Source organism: Mytilus californianus, unplaced genomic scaffold (genome assembly GCF_021869535.1).
Source record: "Mytilus californianus isolate M0D057914Y unplaced genomic scaffold, xbMytCali1.0.p SCAF_8, whole genome shotgun sequence".
In the NCBI taxonomy this organism is placed as follows: domain Eukaryota; kingdom Metazoa; phylum Mollusca; class Bivalvia; order Mytilida; family Mytilidae; genus Mytilus; species Mytilus californianus.
Window position 1 is genome coordinate 58,004,732 of NW_026262734.1, and position 14,037 is coordinate 58,018,768.

The 14,037-nt window shown below is 33.1% G+C and overlaps 1 protein-coding gene and 1 long non-coding RNA gene across 2 annotated transcripts in view; both read left to right on the plus strand.

Annotated features, from left to right (window-relative positions):
* Positions 1-1,708: 1,708 nt before the first annotated feature.
* Positions 1,709-3,673, plus strand: LOC127711480 (uncharacterized). The gene is made up of 2 exons (XR_007986723.1): positions 1,709-3,082; positions 3,632-3,673. It is a non-coding gene; the product is annotated as an uncharacterized LOC127711480 (long non-coding RNA).
* Positions 3,674-5,619: 1,946 nt separating this feature from the next.
* The window catches only part of LOC127712585 (cytospin-A-like), a 38,916-nt gene continuing 30,498 nt past the window's right edge, over positions 5,620-14,037 (plus strand). The window contains exons 1-2 of the mRNA XM_052219097.1: positions 5,620-5,722; positions 12,858-12,986. The gene's annotated coding sequence lies outside the window, so the exon portion shown is untranslated. The remainder of the gene's footprint in view (positions 5,723-12,857; positions 12,987-14,037) is intronic.

Sequence of the window (14,037 nt, forward strand, 5' to 3'; positions counted from 1 at the left end):
AAGCCATTTGTCAGTTACAACATGCACAACCATATGTTCAGACGTTATCGATGACAACACCTAAAGCCACTGATGATCCATTCTTACCATCACAACATTTAATCAACATAAAGATGGAACAAAAGCAAGATACTTACCTTAGAGATTGGATATACTGGGTTGATGAACATCGAAAGCCACGAAAAGAACAGCTAGAACGTTCACCATGGAACACTTGGTTCTTGAACAACTACGACAAGTTGAAAATGATCGATGGCGTACTCTACCGTATTATCCACGACAATGGGGAACAACATAAACAACTTGTGTTACCTGAAGTCTGCATTGCCAAAGTATTAACAGCATTACATGATGAGATGGGACATCAAGGCAGAGATAAAACAGTTTCATTAGTTAGAGACCGTTTTGTTTGGTTTGGAATGAATCGAGATGTTGACAACTGGATATCGAACTGCGACAGATGTATTCGACGAAAGCAACCTGCCAGTCACAGAGCACCACTCATTAACATCGAGACGACACAACCTCTGGAGTTAGTATGTATGGACTATCTCTCACTTGAAAGATCTACAGGTGGATTTGAGAACATACTAGTAATAACAGACCACTTCACACGATACGCCTTGGCAATACCAACAAGAAACCAGACAGCAAAAACAACTGCAGACGCATTCTTCAACAACTTTGTCGTCCATTATGGTTTGCCAGAAAGAATTCATTCCGATCAAGGTGCCAACTTTGGATCCAAAATCATCAAGGAATTATGTAACATCACTGGTATGACGAAATCAAGAACAACACCGTATCATCCAATGGGTAATGGCATCACTGAACGTTTCAACAGAACATTACTTGGTATGCTTGGTACCTTAGAAAACGTTCAGAAGAAAGATTGGAAGTCACATGTTGCTAGTCTAGTCCATGCTTACAACTGTACACGTCAAACATCAACTGGTTTCTCACCATACTTCCTGATGTTCGGAAGACAACCAAAGCTACCTATAGACATTGCTTTTGGTATTGGAGATGATGCTGAACCTGTTACAACCACGAAGTATGCAGAGGAAATGCAAGACAGACTACGCAAAGCCTATGATACAGCAACAAGAAACATATTTGCTGCCCAGAAACGCCAGAAGACACATTACGACCAGAAAGTAAAAGGAGCTGTGCTGAAACCGGGAGATAGAGTCTTAGTCAAGACACTAGCTTTTGATGGAAAGCACAAATTAGCAGACAGGTGGGAAGATGACCCGTACCGGATTATTAGTCAACCTAATTGTGGAATCCCAGTGTACGTGGTTCAGAAAGAGAATAAAGAAGGAAGAAAGAGGACACTACACAGGAATCTTTTCTTGCCTATTGGAGATCTGCCAACTGTTATAGATACAGATAAAGAAAAGAAACGTCCTGCGCCCAGGCAAAGAGGAAAGAAGCAGCCCGAGGAACCGACGAAATCTGAAGGGAACAGTGAGAACAGGACCACTGATAAGGAGTCAGATGAGGAGTCGGAGCAGGAGTTGGTGTATTGGATACTTGATCAGGATACACAGGACAACACTAACAGTGATGTACCAGATGTGGACCGACAAGAAAAAGGAACTCTTGGTTTCACTGGTGACGACCATGATGGAGCTGAGAGTAGTGATCAGCAGGGAACTGGTTTAGGAGGGGACGCTCTTCCTGTGGACATCAATAGAGTTGCAGAACCAGCCCCTGTGAGTGATGAGGATACTGAAGAAGCGACTGCTCAGACTACTGAAGTACACACTTCTATTGATCAAGATGAGAGTGCGCCAACAGACCTATCACTAGAAGAGGCAGATGAACCCACCATAGCTCCAGAACACCCACGAAGAAGACGGATATTACCAACACCACCACGAGATCCACCAGTATCAACAAGACCACAGAGGAACAGAAAACCACCGAAGTACCTCGAGGACTATGTTGTATCCAAGCAGGCTACGATCCAACAGCCAGACTGGTTACTAAAGATTCACTGGTTGGAGTCTGAAGCACAGAAAGGGAGATTTAAAGGTTTGGAGATGGAGTTGTCCAGAACCATCCTTGACATCATGCGATGCAATTACTAGTGGTTAATGGCTTGCCGAGGACGTCAATTTTCAGTGAAGGGGGAAACAGACTGGAATGACGTGGAAGTCATTTTCCTACAGCGGGGAGAATGTAGCAGAGTGATTTTTATGATCATTTTATATAATGTAAAAATCATCTATTTATTAAATTACTATATTTATGATAAAAGCTTAATTACATATTTTGAATATTGTATTTTTAGTGTAAATTATTACTTGAAAACCTTACTTATATGTATAGTAATATTCACGTTATTTTCTATGAATATTCAGTAGGGATTTACTTGAATCATTGTATTTGATTGGCTGTTAGTATTTCGCGGTCAAGTTTAATTTCCTTTGTTTTGTACCTGTATATTTCCACGGACGATAGCCATGACAGTCCATTGAATTTATGTCTGATTATATTGACCACATAGTTACCTGTAAACCTTATATTTTGGACAACATATTATTGAATACTGTAAGTTTACTTCTTTATTAACATTATTTATATTTTTCACGTAAATGATATTATAGCAAAGTTTCTATTTGTCTTGTAACGTTCTCCTCATATCGCATGCATGTAACATAAGTACACAAGATGTACATGAGAGTATTTTATTAAGCTATAAGTATATGATTTTATAATCTACGGTTTATTTGCCACGGTAGAATTATATTGTTAATTTGCGTACACTACTATTTGGTTATTGTCACGAATAGTCTATATTTTATAAATGGCGGCTTGTTAAACAAAAGACGTAAAAAAGTGTTTCCATTTATATAAAGTAATAGTTTTGTATCGAATAGTTTTTATAAAGTACAAATATGAATGAGTAAAGAATATTTGTCACATTGTATATTTCTATAATTAGAGTCCGAGTATTTATGTTCGTATTTTGGTTTCAGGACTCCATGTAATGTGTAATTATATAGAACACATGATTGTGTGATGTTTATTTGATGTGCCGTTAACCTTACTAGTTCAACTCACTCCATAAGTGGTAAGAGTATATTTATTTATAGTTTGGCATTGTTTATATTGTATTGTAAACATGAGTTACCTCCCCTTTATTTGGAGCTTTTAACGAATCAATAATATTGACATCATAAGTCTTTATGATTATTATATTTGCAACTTTATGATTGTTGTATAATATTATGTAGTTAATTATTATACGTATTATATATTTTGATGAAGTTATTATTAATAAATGTAGATATAACATTTATTATATACCGTTTGTAAGGTAAACCAGTAGTGATTACATATACACAGATACACAAATTTATCGTACATTACATTGCACTATACAGTGTAAATAAAAGTGAATCTTGTTGTTAAAGTACACGTGACACCGAGGTCAATTTCACTGACTGTAAACATTGAACATCTTCTACTTGTAAAACATTTTACTTGCTACTTATTTAATAACAGATAAATGTATTATTTATTATTATATTTCTGTATTACATAAACTGTGATATTTCGTAAAAGTATTTATGTTATATGAAATAGCTTGTTATTTATATATGTTGTATTGCTATTTCAGACTTGTTTTATCTACTGGTACAATAAAGCATCAGAACCCTTAGCTCTCGTTAGTTGTTATTCCAAGCATAGAAAACAACCTACTACAATAATCTCAAAAGTTTCTATAATCATATTCATGATTCTGCGCACCAGAAGAGTTGACATGTTGACACCTTGGCCTTATTTACAAGTTGTAAAAATGTGGAGTTGTAATCATCATATACAAATCGGAGTGCTCTTTCTTGCACTTTTTTCATTTTATTTTATTGGTTTTTTTTCAGTGCAAAAATGCCAAACCGAAGGACAACAATTAAAATTCTGTATAATAAAATGATTAAATATTGTGAGTGTATTTAATTTGCAAAGAAAAGGTCATAAAAACGTTTCAAAATATTAAGCTGTTGAGATGCCTTTTTACACAAATTACTGATAATGTTAATCAAAACGATTTTTCTGTTTCTGAATCCTTAATAATTTATTTCATTTGTATAATATGGTTTAATGTTGATTTATCTGAATAAATATTGTTTGAACTATTATTAGTTGTTATTGGCTTTCAACTATAGCCGTCAGTAACTGCAAGTATACTTCAGATCTGTACTTAGTATAAAAATAAGAAGATGTGGTATGACTGCCAATTAGACAACTATCCACCAGAGACCAAAATGACATATAAGTTTACAACTTTAGGTCACCCTTCGGCCTTCAACAACGAGTAAAACACATACAGGAAAGTCAGCTGTAAAAGTCCCCGAAATGACAAATGTAAAACAATTCAAACGAGAAAACTAACGGCCTGATTATGTACAAAACAATGAACGAAAAATATATAATATAATATACAGCAACACACAACAACCATTGAATTTGGGTGGCGCCGGCAAACTAGTTTAACCCCGCCACACATTATATATGTGCATACCCGGCAAGCCAGAAGCCTGTTATTAATTGGTTGTCTTTTTTCGCTGTTTGTCCCATGTTCGGGTTGGCGCCTTCAAACATGTTTAACCCCGCCACATGCTGTATATCCCTGGCCCAAGTCAGGAGCCTGTCATTCAGTGGTTGTTGTTTGTTGCTGTACTAGTATAGTACATCATATTTGTTTTTCGTTCATTGTTGTGTGCATAAATGAGGTCGTTTATAGTTTTCTCGTTTGAATTGTTTTACACTTTGTCCTTTCAGGGCCTTTTCAAGTATAGGCTGACTACGCGGTATGTGTTTTGCTCATCGTTGAAGGCCTCATAGTTGTTAATTGTCATTTGGTCTCTGATGGAGAGTTCTTCTTATTTTTATATTTTCAGTGAGAAATTGGTCGGATTCATCTTCTAATGTTGCTATAACTATAATTACCTTGTTAAAAGCAGGACTTACAGAACGACAATGTGCTGCCATTTGCGTAGTTATACAATAAGCAGACAAGCTCTGATTTATAATATAAAAAATATCGTTTATGAAAACGTTAAACAAAAAAAGGCGGTTCAAGAATAGAACCCTGTGGCACACCTTACTGAATGTCAGCCTAACAACTAAGTATGTTGCCAACTTTTATTTGTTGTTTTCTATTTAATAAATACGAATTCAAAAGGGACACTGAATTAGAAGAAGCACCTTATAAGGACAAACAGTTTATCAAATAAGAACTGTGATTTGACAGGTAAAATCAAAGATTGCTTTGAAAATTTAAGATTAAGGCCCCAGAATGGAAACACTACTCGAGATCAAAAGAGACTTTATAACTAAACAATCCCGGCATTTGCCTAACCATAAGTCTTACTTACACATTATTTTTTTTTCATTTTCGTTAAAACATGATGAAAATATAGTCATTCGTATTTAGCCATAATTACAGCATCATTTCAAAAATTAAATGTTGATAAAAAGTTCTAATAAATAAGTAGCTGCGGGAGACCAGATATGTCTGTGAGGAGACTGAACAGAATTAAAATAATAGGCTGATGTTAATACTACTTTCGTTTTGTTCAACAATCTGACATATTTTTTTGAGGTCATGCGCACTTACTAATTTGTGTATTCAAAATATTGGGAAGCCGCTAGGATTTATGATTCAAACTTATCTTGTATCAAGTTAGAGTTCATATCAAAAAATTAGGTAGCTATTGTAAATTTATAGTGAGCAACATATGATTTTTATTATTACCGAAAAGATTGTAACCAAGAATATGATTTTTTTTTGCTTTTTGCATACATGTGTAGTATAGGGGGACGGCAAGGGGGCGTTTCAATTGAATCAGTGAAAACGTGTACTGGTAATGATTGTTCTGTAATGTCACCGAATTTGCCATGTCGATTTATCGGTAGACATATATCTGTTGTCATTTATCGTCGATCTTATATATCCAGATAGGAATGTCATTGTCTACAGTAGAATACCAGTTTACTATTATTATATTTTTTATTCAATGATGACAATTTTTCTTATTTCTAACTAACTTGTTTCTTCGATTACACCAATTTTGAGTTCTTATTTTATGAAGGAGTTACTCCGGTTGAACTTGGGTGAATAGTGTCATTGAACAATCAACTCTTACTGTGATGTAATATTGAGAATGGAAATGGGGGAATTTGTCAAAGAGACAACAACCCCGACCAAAGAGCAGAAAACAGCCGAAGGCCACCAATAGGTCTTAAACACAGCGAGAAAATCCCACACCCTGAAGCGGGCTTCAGCTGGCCCCTAAAATAGACGTATTTACAATTGTATGCAAATTTTTCCACCATTACCTGATTACTGCATTAGTTAATCAAGTTCCAGTAGAATTTTGCATCACAATTTAAATGTGATTGTTCCATGATGCTGTAAGATTATTTGGAGAAAAATTTAGTGTAAATTGGGGCATATTCAGCTAAATACTGGAAAGGGTAAATACACATGTACGTCTACTGTACCATCGGAAATGTACGGGAAAATTCATGAATTTCTAAGTCGTCGTTCTTTCACATAAAATAGCATACTACATTGTATTTTGAATTTCTTATGCCACCTAATGAGCTTATTGGTTCATATTTGTTCGATTACATTTATGATTATACTTTTCTGTAATCAGATACATTTTTATCAGAGTTCTTGAAATCTTTTTTCCCTAGTGGTCTATGAAGAAAATCTGCTGGTCCTCACTATTATCTCTATTGAAAAATACCAAAATTGTGTCTGTCCTTGAAAAATTTTGGTGGTCAAAACCTTTGGACCTCCACTTTTAGAGAACTCTCTTTGATATGTATTATACAAAGGAGGAGGTTTGCTAAGGGTCCTTTTTGACTTCCACATATGAAGTATAGATAATGTAGGTTTCAATATGACATAAATTCAGATTGAGTTATTTCCCCTGATTGTCGTTTTGGAGGGGTTAATGGGTAATTTTCGTATTTGATTAGTCAAATTAAAACAAGGTAAAATCATCTCCTTATTTTTATATTGATAAAAGATCTTTACTAGATCATAGTGATGAAGCAAGCAAGACTGAAAGAAATTAAAATTGTTAAGAAAGCAAATTTATCTAAAGTGTAGCGATCAGTTTAACAAGTTGAATTTGTCTGATTTGTTAAAGAATTTATGTATGTAGACCTCCAACATGGTGCAAAAGGGAATAAGCTCTTGCTCAATTACAATTTCAATAATCAATGTATTTATGGTCCCTAATTTACCTATAAAATAAACATGCTTAAAAGTTAAAACATTCAAATCATCTTTGACAGTCATGCCAGTTATTCAATTGAGTCAAGTGTAAGTAACTAAACCGCGTTAAAGGCCATAGATTTTGCAATGCCTTTAGCGTAGACCTGATATAAAAAGTTAGAAACAAAATGTCTATAAACATCGATAATGTGAAAACACTTAGATTAAAATAAAAAGTTCTCTGAAGCAAAAATGTTCAGCAAAGTAAGACCTACAATGACGATTATATGACCAAAACTGTCAATTGACCCCTTAAGGAGTTATTGCCCTTTAAGGACAAATTACACAATTTGTTTATCATGTTTTCTAACTTTAAAAAATCTTCTCCTCTGAAACTACTGAACCAAATTAAACCAAACTTAAGCTGAATGATTCTTAGGTTAATTATTTAGAATAAAGTTAGTGTTTTATTTTCTGTTTCCTCAGAAAACATTGCCACCATGGCTAAAAATAGAACATAGGGTAAAATCTATTTTGACATATCTCAAAAACTAAAGCATTTAGAGCAAATCAGACAAGAAGATAAAGTATTCATTAGGTCAAGGTCTACCTGCCCTGAAATTATCAGCCAAATCGGGTATCTGATTTTTAGGTTATTGCCCCTGAATTGATGATTTTAGGAAATTTTGCAGTTTTCGGTTATTATTTTGAATATTATTAATGATAAAGATAAACTGTAAACAGCAAAAATGTTCAGCAAAGTAAGATATACAAATAAGTTTTATGACCAAAATTGTCAATTGACCCCTTAAGGAGTTCTATAGATATAAGAAGATGTGGTATGAGTGCCAATGAGACAACTCTCCATCCAAGTCAAAATTTATAAAAGTAAACCATTATAGGTCAAAGTATGGTCTTCAACACGGAGCCTTGGCTCACACCAAACAGTAAGCTATAAAGGGCCCCAAAAAATTACTAGTGTAAAACCATTCAAACGGGAAAACCAACGGGCTAATCTATATAAAAAACGAGAAACGAGAAACACTTATGAACCACATCAACAAACGACAACTACTGAACATCAGATTCCTGACTTAGGACAGGTGCAAACAAATGCAGCGGGTTTAAACGTTTCAATGGTACCAAACCTTCACCCTTTTTCTGAAACAATAGTGTAACATCACAACATAGAAAGACACACTATAAAATATCAACTGAAATAGCTTAACTCAATCAAAGGACATAACACCAGTGAACAAACACTGAACAAATAAATTTGACCTATGCTACAATGCAAATACAAAATAAATAAACTAAGGGAAGAATAATAAAAGTAACATATTATATCGGTATGAAATGTTTAACAATTTAAGAAAAACAATATGCTCGAACCAAAATATCAGCCATTTGCAATAACTTTAAACACAGGTAAATGAAAATAATTTTGTTGTTAGGTATACGTGTACAGTTCCAATAGAGAAAGGAAATATTTTTACAAAATAAATAATTTTGATGTTCATAGTACGAAGTGAAAATTAATAGTAATACCAAACACTTATCAAAGCTGGTATATAGACCAGCCAGCTATAACCCTGAATAACATTAAATAACATAAAAGCATTATAATTAGTATCAACAGGTCAAATAAACAAGAAAGTACGATTTGAGAGTAGTTTGCTTACTTTTAACAATCTTTTCCTTTGAAACTGCTGAATCAATTTCAGCCAAACTTTAATGAGTTTCAAAGAATCTATAAGTTATGTATTTTATTTCCTTGTACATCAAGAAACATGGCCACTATGGCTAAAATGGAACATAGCGGTAAAATGCATTTTTTTGCTTTTGAAGAAAATATGACAAATACAAAAAACATTTAAATGGCATTTTTAAGCGACTCATTAATATATATATTGAAAGGCAAAAATAATCATTGATGAAAGATTTAAGCAAAAAATTACAGGTCAGCTATTCAGGCTTTTGAGAGCCCTTTGACTTTGTTTTGAATGATTTAAAATTTATGATAATTTTGGATTTCCTCCTGCCAAGCCTGATTGTGGGAAAAAGTAGTTTCAGCAAGAAAAGTCATATATGACATTTTGAAAGCCCAGCGAAGTTTTATGCAATTAAGCGGAGAATGCTTATATCCGAAATGCAAAATTGAGGAGTCAAATGAGATCGATTGTAAAGGAAAAAAGAGGCTCTCAAGAGACTCACCTGTAATTTTTTGCTTAAATCTTTCATCAATGATTATTTTTGCTTTTCAATATATATTAATGATTGGCTTAAAACTTCCATTGAAATGTTCTTTGTATCTGTCATATTTTCTTCAAAATCAAAGAAATGCATTTTACCCCTATGTTTCATTTTAGCCATAGTGGCTATGTTTCTTGACATACAAGAAAATAAAATACAAAATTTATACTAGATACTCTGAAACTCATTCGGCCCAAGTTTGGCTGAAATTGATTCAGCAGTTTCAAAGGAGAAGATTTTTTAAAGTAAGCAAACTAAATGAACAAATTGTGAAAAATTGATTTTAAAGGGCAATAACTCCTTAAGGGGACAATTGACAATTTTAGTCATACAAAACTTATTTGTAGATCTTACTTTGCTGAACATTTTTGCTGTTTACAGTTTATCTTTATTATTAATAATTTCCAAGATAATAACCAAAATCTGCAAAATTACCTTGAAATTACCAATTAAGTGGCAGCAATCCAACAATGGGTTGTTAGATTCATTTGAAAATTTCAGGGCTGACAGAGCTTGGCCTAATAAACATTTTTACCTCTCATCAGATTAGCTCTAAATGCTTTAGTTTTTGAGAGATATTTATATATATAAGTCAAAAATTGCATTTGACCCCCTACGTTCTATTTTTATACGACTGCAAAAAAAATTTTGGGATCGTATAATGGTATGATGTCGTCGTCGTCTGCGTCGTCGTCCGAAGACACATTGGTTTCCAGACAATAACTTGTGTGTAAGAGTATGGATCTCTCTGAAATTGTACTACAAGGTTCCATACTACATAGGAAAGGCTGGGATTGAGTTTTGGGGTTATTACTCCAAGGGAGGTTTCAAAAGGTTGGGGGGGGGGGGGGATTTTTTCCCAATTTTTTTAAAGGGATTAATATTTTTTTTTCAAAATTTTTAAAATTTCGAATTTTTGAAAAGTTTCAAGAAGAAATCTTCAAATGCACAGTATTGCGCAATGGATTTATAAGATCTTTGACCACATTTATTTTGTGTCAGAAACCTATATAATGTCAAAAATTTGATTACAATCCAAATTCAGACAGTATCAAGCTTGAAAATTGTGTCCAAATTTGCCACACTGTTCAGGGTTTGACCTCTGCGGTTGTATCAGGCTGCGCTCAGCGAAGCATTTTATTAGCCATGGCGGCCATGTTTTTTTATGAAACAGAAAATAAAACACAAACTATTTTCTAGATACCCTTAGAATCATTCAGCTTAAGTTTGGTTGGAATTGGTTCAGTAGTTTCAGAGGAGATGTTTGAAATAGTTTACACCAGACAGACGTCGACGGACGACCACAGATGACGACGGACGCCAAGTGATGGCAAAAGCTCACAGTTCCTTCGGAACGGTGAGCTAAAAAAGGGGGGTCTCTTCCTATATAAAGGTACAAACAGACGTGTCGCTGGTATGGGTTACTTTTTTGGAATGTCATATATATCAATGGGGTGCAATTTCAAGGAGGTTATATATCAATAGGTAGAAATTTATATGTCAATAGGTCATGATACATGTTCAGCTTCTGTTAAGATGCTTGCAAAAACTGTACATGTGTTCTTATCATTTTATCTCTAATATAATATGAATCAGGATCCCATGTGGTTAACTGTGTAACATCTGATTGAAATAAGATGTCATATGATAGCTGGGAAATATATATAAATGGATTGTGAATTTCTTATGAAATATATGAATGGGTAGGCATTTTCACATAAATCATGTATATACCAGTATTCTACTTCTGTGAAAGAAGGTAGATTGTAATATAGTAAATGTAGTGTCAGATATATCTTTTTTAAACTGGATTTTCTGTGTAGGATGTCATTCAGATCTAGCCTTTTGTTCTTTGAACTAGTTTTTCAAACACACATTCATGACATTTATAATTTTAAAATCACCTTATTATATAAAACTCCATTAATATCTGCCATCTTATGCGGTTCAGTTAATCACAATACTTCATGGCCACTTTACTTACACGACATTTATTTCATTGTTTGATTAAATTTTTAGTTCAAGTGTTAAAGTTTGTAAACAAAATAATTGAAGTTGAAGTGGAAATAACTCTGATAGCAAACTATTTACAGATTTCTACTTGTATTTATTAAAGATACTGTCTAGAGTGGAGAAACTTTGTTTCACAGTGCTAGAATCTAGATTTCTTTTTTTTACAGTAGTTAGTGCTGTAGAAATATAAAAATAAGGAGATGCGGTATGATTGCCAATGAGACAACTATCCACCAGAGTTCAAATGAAGTGGATGTAATTAATTATAGGCAACCATAAGGCCTTCAACAATGAGAAATGTATGTATAAAGCAGTCTATTAAAGGCCTGACATGAAAAATGTGAAACAATTCAATTAAGAAAACTAATTGCCTTATTTACAACAAAACAATTTACGAATAAAAAAAATATACAGACATGTCACCGAATTTTTGCTTCCAATAGTCTGAGCAATATATTCTGTCAGCCTTAGGCTGTCGTTTATTAAAAAGCAAAATTAATGCAATTTAATTTTGACAATGCTTGACCTATTAGCTCATGTAATATGTGCTGTGATTTAGTATCATTACATGAATATAATTTATTGCAGCAGTGAAATTGATGTGTAAGGAGTATATTTCATGCACAGACTAAAACAAGAACATGTATTTTTCAACATTGATTTTTTAGGTATCGATATTATGATCTGAGGAAAAAAGTCAGTCAGTTATTAAATGTCTGTCAAGAATGTGGAATTTTTCTTAAAATATATGTTGAGAACTATAAGCTCAAATTATTTCATGCATGAAATTGATTGGAAAATTACTGTATGTTTTGGGACAAAATACTGACTGTTTTTATTTACCGTCTGTGTAGTCAAGGATGTCACTGTCAGTTTGAATAACCGATTTTATTCTAAAGTGCATCACACTGGTTTTACCTGTGCATTGCAAAATCTTATTGATTTTCTATAAAGTCTTGTGTAATCTTGCAGTTTTAATTTCCTATTGTCTAGAAATCAGCTGATTTATTGGGGCTAGGTTGTCTGATGGGTATTGTTTTCATACAGTTTATAGTAAAAGACATAGCCATCAAATTATGAATATAATTATTCATGTAATATGAGGTTTTCATTTTTTGTCTGTTCATAAATAAAATAGACAAGGAGATGTGGTAGGATTGCCAACAAGACAATTATCTGTAAGAGTCCAAATGACATGGCCTACATTTTCCATTACAGCAAATGTTTGATGTAAAGTTTCATTTCTGTTCCAGATACTTTATATAATTAGTGCTCCTGTTGTGCATCTTTGGATGGCATGTTGTTTGTATAAATTATCAATCAAGTAGTATGATGTCCATTTCAGGTGTTTGATTGACAGATGGATGTGATAACAGATTTGACATGAAGTACTTGTTTTACTTTGACATTAGGTCACTTACTTGGAGAAATGGTGAAGGAGTGGTTCATCTGGAATAATTTTCCTGTAGATTAGGTAAATAGTTTAATAGGTTAAACATGTTAATTAGCATAATGCCTGAATCGAGTAAAAATTGGTTTTGATGTAGTTTACAGTGAAATAAATAAAATGTATGGAAATAGAGAAAATTCTCTAATGATCTTTGGCTTTGACTCCATTTTGAATAAATACTCTTTATCATGTTTATGTGACATAGAGAATATAAAATTTAAATTTAAAATGCTATGAGGTTCATCTAAACAACAATATAGCATGATATTTAGGATCGTTAAAACAAGTTCTGAACATGCTGAAAAACATTTTATACTTATAATTTATTTTCACAGTTTTTGGAAGTCACTTCAGTATGTTTAGTGCCTTTTCATTCATTGAAGGCTAAATTATATGTTTTTCTTGGAATTTGAAGAAAATTATATTTATTTTTCTGTACAACTTAAACACTAGCTGAGAAAGTAAGCAGAGTTAAGCTTGTGTTTGAGCAGCTTGTATTAAATATAATAATCAATGGAAACATGTCATGTTTTAAAAAAAATCTGGAGGTGTTTTAATGAGATATGGACTCATGTACAAAGCACATGTGCATGTGTTTTTGGTTCATAAGAAATCTCATGCTTGAGCAAGGCCATTTTCGACTAATATCTTTGTGTGTTCACTGTTGCTTTTGCTCAGAGAAAAAGTCCAGAATCAAATTCTTCATAACACATTTTCTCTGAAAAATAAGCTTTCCACCTTTGTTTTTTATTACTGATACGTACATGTACTTGAACTGCGAGTTTTTCTTACACAACAAGTTCTAAGAAACTACCTACTCAATATTCTAAATTAAATTTGTCATTGACATAACATATATATAGTATGTAAACATGGTAAAGTAAGTATTTATTTATATAATTTATTTATTTTTGGTATGAGACATACATTTTTGCTCGATTAAAGTGTTCACATGTACCATATATATATTGTGGTCAGTTAATTTGACAGAAACTTGACATTATAGTGAAAGGTCATCAGATTTTAAGTAGGAAATGCCAGTCATTCATTCTTCAAGTGGTCCTTATTCGGTTGG